Below are 8747 nucleotides of genomic sequence, written 5' to 3'. Positions count from 1 at the left end.
GGCTAAAACTGAGAGAAACTATACAGAAAACTAGAAGGAAAAATGTGAGTGAAAAATGAGTTCTTAAAGAATAATGTAGTAGATGGCCAAAAAGCAATAATTATAGGCTGGTTAGCATGATATCAATCTTAGGCAAATAATGAAAAACTGGTATAGAATTCAATTAATAAAGAATTAAAGGACGGGAACATAATTAATGCCAGTTAACATGGCCTTATGGAAAATGGGTTCCCTCAAATAAATCTGATTTTTTTCTTACAGGAAATTACATGCTTGCTCAATTAAAGTTAACTGAGCAGATGTATTATTTTTAGAATTTTGAAAGGTGTTTGATACAGTACCAGGTGACACTGATTAAATAACTACCATGATACAAAAACATTAAATTATATTCATATTTTTTAGAACTGAACAACTGGAGATTTCAAAGGAGGCCTTAATGGGGTATTCTCATCAAAGGAGGTGCTTCTAGTAGGGTTCTGCAGGAGTAGGCACAAAGCCTGACATAATTCAACATTTACTTACAGATTACTGATAGAAAAGATAAAATCATTTTTGATAATATATCTGGATGACACAGTGACAGAATGGTAAATAATAATGAGGATAGGGCAGTTGTCTAATATGATCTGGACTACTTGGCTAGTAGACCTGGTCAAGCAAAAAACACTGTTATACAGGTAAATTTAAACTTGCATATTTAAGAACAAAGAACCTAAGAACTACCAATGAGCATTCTGTATCTAGGAAAGCAGCAACTCTGAGAGACATTTGGGTTGAAGAGGACTGGTAGCTTCTAGTGAAATGTTGTGATAAACAGGGCTGGTATGATACTTGGATACATGAGTAGGGAAATAATGAGTATTCATAGGGAAAGGATCTGGCTTCTTTATATAACACTGGTGAAACATGTATTACAATATAGTATTTTCTTGCATACAGTAAAGCTAATGCACACAAAACCCATGTCTTTTTTTTTTGAAAGGCAGAAGGAAGAAAAAGGAGATTTCTAGAATTATGGATGCATAGAGCAGAGATAGAGAATCATCTCCAGGTGGCCTAACCCCCCTTTCAGCTGAGCCCTAACTGTTGTTGAAGACTAGTCTCTGTGGGTAGATCTATGATTTTGCAGAGTTAAAGGTCTTCAAGGCTGTGAAATAGAAGAGAAACTAGAAGCAGCCAGGAAAAATGCCCTAGGAAAGGTTAGCTTAATTAGTGCAATGTCAAAACCATGAAATAAAGGAGTTGATCGTTACACTTCTGGAGTTAAGAACAATGAGTCCGTTAAGTCAACTGATTCCCTCAGCTGATTGGACAGTATTTCAAAAGCTGCTTCACTGTGGAATAGGAATCAAAGCAGGCTGATTCTACCCCAGTGAGAAAATCAGCTTCCCTGTTTAATATATGCGCCCCATATAGGGTGAGGGGCCTGATTTGGGGGGAAAGGTGTGTTTTCTTTCTGCATGTGAGAAAATAAAGGATGTACCACAAACATTTTAAGGGGATGTTTGCAGTACTGTAAGGGGAGGGAGAACTAGAGTGTTTAAAAACAGGTGAGAAATTATTTGAGAGTTGGAGAAAAGGTCCTTGAGTGAGCATAGAAGCAATCTTTAGTTTATCAAAATAAGATTGTGAGATTATTCAATTACAGGATGTAAGTACCTTCATTGGGAGAACTACTAGGTGTTAGAGAACAGGCCAGTAGAACAGGGAGACAAAATAAAAGCCAACGACTGAAAGCTGAGAAATCCAAAATGGAAACAAGGCACAAATTTTATGTAAGGGGCAAGAATTTGACTCACCCAGGGAAGTGGTGGATTCTCTCTATCTTGATGTCTTTAAAATAAGGCTGTATGCCTCTGGAAGATGTACTTAAGCCAAACACAAATTATTTGGCTCAGTACACAGGTCAATGGATAAAACTGAATGATATATAGGAGATCAGACTTTATATAATGGTTCTTTACTACCTTAAATGTAGTTTAATTTGTGTACCACAATTGAAATGGAGCTCCCTGATTAGGGGTATGCTCTAGTTAAATCATAAAGATATCAAGGGTATGTGCAGACATTACACTTAGACCAATCTAATTAGGATCAGTTCAATCTAAATGCCAATCTGTATCGATGTTTGGGGAGATTAGATAGGGAAAAAAATGGGTGGCCCAATCTAAATTAGTTCACCTGAAGAGGTGAATTAAGTTATATGGGAAATGGGTTAGCCCGATGACTGAACATCTGAGCAGATTTGAAATGTAGCTCTGGGGCCGGGAAAGCACAAGCAACCCTCCCCATCACCAATGGGGCTGCATTCTTCATAGCTTCCGCACCCTGGCCAGGCTATTTTTAGCCCTTTCCCCAGCCTGCTACCCCCATGGTTGGACAGATAACACCCCTGCTCCTCCCTCCGCCCAGACCTGCCCACCTTTTCCTCCACCCCAGTTACTTAGATAGGTTTCTTGACATGGCTCCTGGCACAAGTGAACATGTGCACAAGCCAATTCTGGTCCACAATCACATAACTTAAAGTAAGCCATGTGATTGTAGATTGGGTACAGCAAACACCTGCACATACTCTTAGTTATAGATCTTGAAGCTAGCGGTCTACTTCCTTCATCTGGATAGTTTGCATGGAAACAATTTGATTATGAGGATTGTTTGTACTTAACAAATGCTTTTCTCTTGAGTTTTAACATGGTACATGTCTAAATTTTACTATTTACAGTAGCACATTACAACTATTTTTAATAGTGCACGTCATGCTTTACATCTTAGTGTGCTGAATTAATAGTAACTCCTATACTTATTGGAGGACTTTGTGATATAGCAAAAAGACAAAAATAGGGTTCTATTACAAAAAGAAGCATTTTGGTCATTACAAGAAAGACAGCCAAATTCTGATCTCTGGTAGATATATATGCAATATAGGCATGTACACGAAGTTTGTTTATAAAACGTTTCTGAAACAGGTTTCTTTTAACTATTAATTTCAAAGGCAAGTTGAACTTTCACCTTTCAAAATACATCCATACGTTTTTTAAAATTTGATGGAATTTAACAGGATTCCATTGACCAGGGTTGAGAACAGGGCATATAATATAAAATTATTCCCACAAATATTACTTCATTTTACATTAATCTGCTTCATCACCCTGCTCTGTCTTTTATGTTCACTGCTAGGATCACCTGAGGTTTGAAAGCAAACATATTCATAGAAAATGTATTTCATAGCCACATGGCTGTGAATTTGTGGGAATACTAAATGTGTGGATTGAAAAGTTCATGACTGAGGTCTTTGCTGAGTCATCCAGTTATGAAAGATACTATCTGATTTATTTGACTTTACCTGTGACAACTTGAATTTTGAGTATTTGATCACTTACCTTTTAATATAGATAAGGTTTTATTGTATAAACATGAATTATGAATGTTTTGGATAGCTATTTGCTTGTATTGATTTCATAGGATTAATTTTTTTGTAAGAAATTATACATTAAATCATTCCTATTTACCCACTGGGACTTTCATCCTACTAATATTTAGACTTATTTCTTACACAGCAAAGAATTTGATACGATAAATTATATCACCTGTCTCACTATAAGGAAAAATTCTGAAAGAATATAATGGTTCTAAACATATTATATTATAGCATATAGTTCATTCCCCTCTAATCTGCCATTTTAAGAGTTTGACTATTGATTTCAATGACAACGCAGTCAAATCCTGTAAGCAACAGTTTGGTACTTCTGGGCCAAGGAGTGGTTGGTATATGTAGTTCTGTTAGATTAGAAGCAGGGCAATGACTTTTCATCACAAAGAACCATTTGAATGAGCTGTGTATCTATTATCTGTGCAAAACATCCTCCCATGGCACTCAATATTCATAGGCCTTGAAGGCCATGTCCACATGAGTGTGGATGTTTGGTTCCCTGGGGACAAGCAGAGGCGGTGCACCTTGTGCTGCTGCTACTTGTCCCTGGGGAATGCTTGCGCCATGCACACTTTGGCATGTGGCAAGTTACACCAGCTCCAGCACAGCTCCAGGCGGCCCAGCTCTGCTTTTGATTGGTGTGCACTGCCCATGTGTGCACTGCTCTGCTTTTTTTTCCCCATGAGTTTTTTTGACCCCTGCATATTGTTGCAGCATGGAGAACATCTAAATGTGCAGGTGTATTTGTGGCACCACATACCACATGGTTGTGCTCATCTGGATGCAGCTGAAGTGGTCAAATGATTCATATCTCAATTGAAGATGATCCCTGAATGCCTGATTCCTCAGGAATATTCATTTGGAATCTTTGCACGTGGCTTTGATCCCTTCAGTAGATTGAATCAGCTCTGAACCCTGACATTCCTGAGTTTTAGGGAAGTTCACATCCTAGTATGAACTTTCCAGCTTAGGCATAGCTCTAATCTGAATCAGAGCTACTATCACCCCTTCAGTCCTTTAAAATAAAAGAGTCCTTTGAACATAAATATTTGATGATTTAGCTCCAATCCACTGATTTCCTTTTCCTTTTTCTGTGGAAAAGTGCTGTCTTCCTGGTTTAAGAAAGGAAGGAATTAAGGGGAACATCAATCAATTGAAACTACGTTGACAACAAATGCTCTTCTTGCTGCAGTATAATGATAACTATTTCAGATCAAACTCTCCTCTAAGACTTACCAAATCTCCAATTCTTAATCCATAGCAGCAGAAAAGTGTAGTATTCAATTATTAATGAATCCATATTTATAATTTTTCTAGTCCACTTTGTATAATTTATTTTCTTTCTACACCATTGAGCAGCATATTACAGAAAGGAAACCTTAATTGTATCATTTTCATAGAATCTAGCCAGCTGCATTATTACTGGTTTTACAAGCAATAAAAAGCTTTATACAATTAGGCCATATCACTGCTTTATTTTGAATATTTCATATTAAGCAGTTGGAAGACTTTTCCATTCTTGAAAAGCATCCAGAACGAATAGAGTTTTAAACGTTAGTTGTAGTTGGAACCAAAGCCAAACTGACTCTATTATCAAAATAACAGTTTTAGGCTTCTCTGACTTGTATTTGGGTTAACGTCAACTAGGCTACACTCCACATGCTCTGTCTTCTGGTAACTGCATCTTTTGAACATCCTGGGGGAAATGGAAGAAGTTTCCATATAGGTAACTCAGGAAACCTTAAAGATGAGCTGTTTTAAGATCAGAGTTCTTGTCAGTAATGTCAATAAATCAATTCAATTTATTCCTTGCTCACAGCTCCTTCAGCCATGGAAGCTACTATTCTGAGCTCATCATGGGATTGAAGACACTCCTTTAATTAGCTTAACTGAAGAAGTAAATATACTAATGACTGAATTAGTGACATTCTTCCAGAGAACCATGAAAAAGAATATGTAAATAGAATTAAGTACTGCCACTGAAATTTGTTTTGCCTTTTCAGATGGTTGCAAAATACACAGAATTAAATGTAAAAAGGATTATATATTGGGAATTGTTTTATATGATTAAGAAGAAGTTCAGGGCAAGGAGTCACTGTGCTGCCAAGAGAAGCTGTTCTGTTGGAATATTTACTGGAGGCCAATCTTTGAAATACAAACTATCGCTTTTTGACACATTAATTTTCTTAACAGGCAAAATTATTATTTTTGGATGCTAAATTACTCAGCCAGCTAAGATTGAACTTTGGCTTAGCTTCAGCTGAGTCTTTGCTTAAGAAGACTCAATGTTTTTAGAATTTTAGAAGAGACCATTCTTATTTGTTAAATGGGGTAAGCATTTTGATCAGCTGCTCAAAACCTATGTCCTTGTAAGCTCATCTGAGTGCTGGTATATTCCCATGTTTAATAACAGTATTGAAGGCAAAATCTGGCATACACTTATGAGTTCTAAATAAGAGATTCTACATGGACAGATTATTTAAAAAGTTATTTTACAATTAGTTTGAATCCAGATCTGTTATTTGAGGGAGCTGGAAAGCTGTCATGGGTCATTGGATGCAGACACTGTGCATATGGGGGGCAGGGGAATGAATTGATGATAGGATTTCCCTTGGCATTTGAGTGTTAACTTGCTTCACAAAGAACATGATTGTGATGGTCCTTTTGTGGATGCACAAAGGAATGAAGAGGACACAGGAAGCCTTTCACCTTGTAAGCAGGAGCCATCTAGGCATAGCAGCATTATTCTGCTCCATTGTGCAGTCAGGTGCTACTCATTGAAGAAAAGATAATCAGAATCAAGCTAGATGTGAACTGTGAATTATTAAAATAAAATGCATACAATCTGAGGGGTGGGGAAAGGGAGAGAGAGCAAAATTCTTGATGAGGGAATTTTTCCAAGTAACTTAAGTTTTAGAAAAACTCTAAGGCTAACTGAGAAACCCTATTTGTGGGATCTTTCAAGATTCTACGTGAGCCAAAAAAAAAAAAAAAACCACAAAAGTTGGTAGTGCTCAGTGGTTAGTGCTTCAAATCCTTCACCTATGTGTGAATGCATCCTAGGCTGATAGTCATTGAGAGAGTTGTGCTCTAGTGCTCTATTTTTAGCAAGGTGCAAATCAGTCCACTCTTTTAGTGTTGGCCACATTATTTCATTAAATGGTTTGGTTTAATAGACACAGACCTATTCATTAAAATATTTTTTTCTGGCATATTCAATGAAGACATTTTAAAAAATCATTGTACATAGTCCTTTTATTTCCTTTTCCTTGCCTTATGCTGCTTCTGCCTGCCTGCCTGCCTGCCTTATGAATAATTTGGCGAATTAACCCTATTTTGTCACATTCAACAATCTGTATTTGTTAAAATTACATTATTTTTCTGTGCTGTGTCTGTGTAGCGGGTGGATGTATAGACTTCTGTGGTCAGGGCCAGAGCAATCATGTAGAATTCAAGAGGGGTCAGAATTGAGGTGGGGGGAACAGGACTGGTGCATTGTGGGATTCATGGAGGACAAACTAGTCCGCTTATCCTGCAATATTATCCAGAATAAGATGTGCTAACATGGTCCGGTGCTATAGCAATGTTTTATCCTGCGAACATCTTTGGTGATGCGTCTTGCGACAAGGACATCCGAATGCTTGCACCTTGTCCCAGAAGAAAACAATTTATTCTTCAGCCAAGGTGATAGCTGTTCATAGCTTAATGAGAAACAAGGAAAATATCAGCATTCCTTGATAAAGGAATGAAGGAGCTAAAATGTATTGGAGGAATTGTTAGAAAAAGCCCTCTGCCAAGGCATAACTCTTTTTTTCATTTCAGACAAGCTCCCAAATCTAGTCAAAGAATTAAATGCTGCTGTCAAATATCTTGGCTATTAGTGTTTGACAAAACTATGGTATCTGCCATAGTCCAAAAACTTGGACGTACATAACTGAAATCAGTGGGAAGTTTTTGAGTTGAGTGCTGTAGAATCAGACCCTTCTTTCAGAAGATTCTGCAAGCCTGAAGGAGCCATTTAGCTTTGGCTTGCTTTGGGGTGGTTTAATTGTTCAAGACTCACCTTCATTACCCCATCTCAAATGAGCATTAGTCCCTTTGTCAAGTACAAACTTTAGCACTTTATATTACTGGAAATAATTCTCAAAGGGCTTATCTCCTGGAAATAGATGCACAGAGGAAGGAGAGCAAAAAGGAAAGTAACAGTCAGGAAAAATATTGTGAGTAAGAGAGGTACTTTTATCTTTACTTAAAATTAAGATCATTCCCTCTACTGTGGGTTTAAGGTCATAGGTGAACTTCCCTTACTCACCTACAGAATGTGCCTGGGCTGACTTGATTAGTTCATTGTAATTTAGTATGAATCATCCTTATTAATTCCAGTCTGCTTTGGGATACTGTGTGATAGGGAAGTAAAAAATGAAATGCAGGGTTTCTTAAACTGATTTTCTTCAACAATGTCAAAAAGAGGAAATTATGAATAACAAAATAAGGTGATATTCTTAGCAATTTAAACACTGGGATATAGAAATAGATTTGGAGACCACAGAAAACCTTTATTTATCCTTCTTTTGAAATTATAATAAAAATGATGACATGATATACAAATGATAACAAATTAAAAGTTTGCTTACCTGAACTGTGGTAACTTTATCATGTATCCACTACATTCTGTGTGAAGTAGAAGCTACATTGTAATAACTTAGTCTCTTTCTCTCAGGGGTAAATTGTCCTGGCCTAGCCTTCATTTAGCAAAGACTAGTGCCAGACACAAGAAACAAATATAGACAGGAAGTGATGCAACAAAATCCATCTCCTCCTTGCCCCATCCTTTTTAACTTTTGTGATTTATCTGTCCCTGATTTTCTCAATATGATACTCAAAGAAGAAAAAAAGTCAGTGAAAATGATCTGAGTGCATTTGATGTGTGCCAAAATTCTTCTCTGTAGGTATTGTGAACACATACAACACCAATTTAAGTGTCTGGCCCTCTTTTGTTATCCATGTACATACCAGCATAAATTAGACTTAACTCTTGACTTCTGTGAAATTGCGTTGGAATGCTGTTCAATAGAACTTTGCAATTTTGCACATCTTTCCAAGAGCAAAGTATAAAATCAGTGCAGTTCCCTCTTAAAGGCTAGGGACAGACATTACACATAAACCAGTTCAAGTGATCAGAAACTGGTTTAAACCTGTAACAGAACAGACATTCAGTGCACATAAACCAGTTTCAAAATGGCCGAAACCGGTTTGCGATAAACCTGCTTGACTGTAGTATCAGACATAACTGATTTGGCTCAAACCAGTTTAT

Source organism: Alligator mississippiensis, chromosome 7 (assembly GCF_030867095.1).
Source record: "Alligator mississippiensis isolate rAllMis1 chromosome 7, rAllMis1, whole genome shotgun sequence".
Lineage (NCBI taxonomy): Eukaryota > Metazoa > Chordata > Crocodylia > Alligatoridae > Alligator > Alligator mississippiensis.
This window is presented reverse-complemented; position numbering follows the sequence as displayed.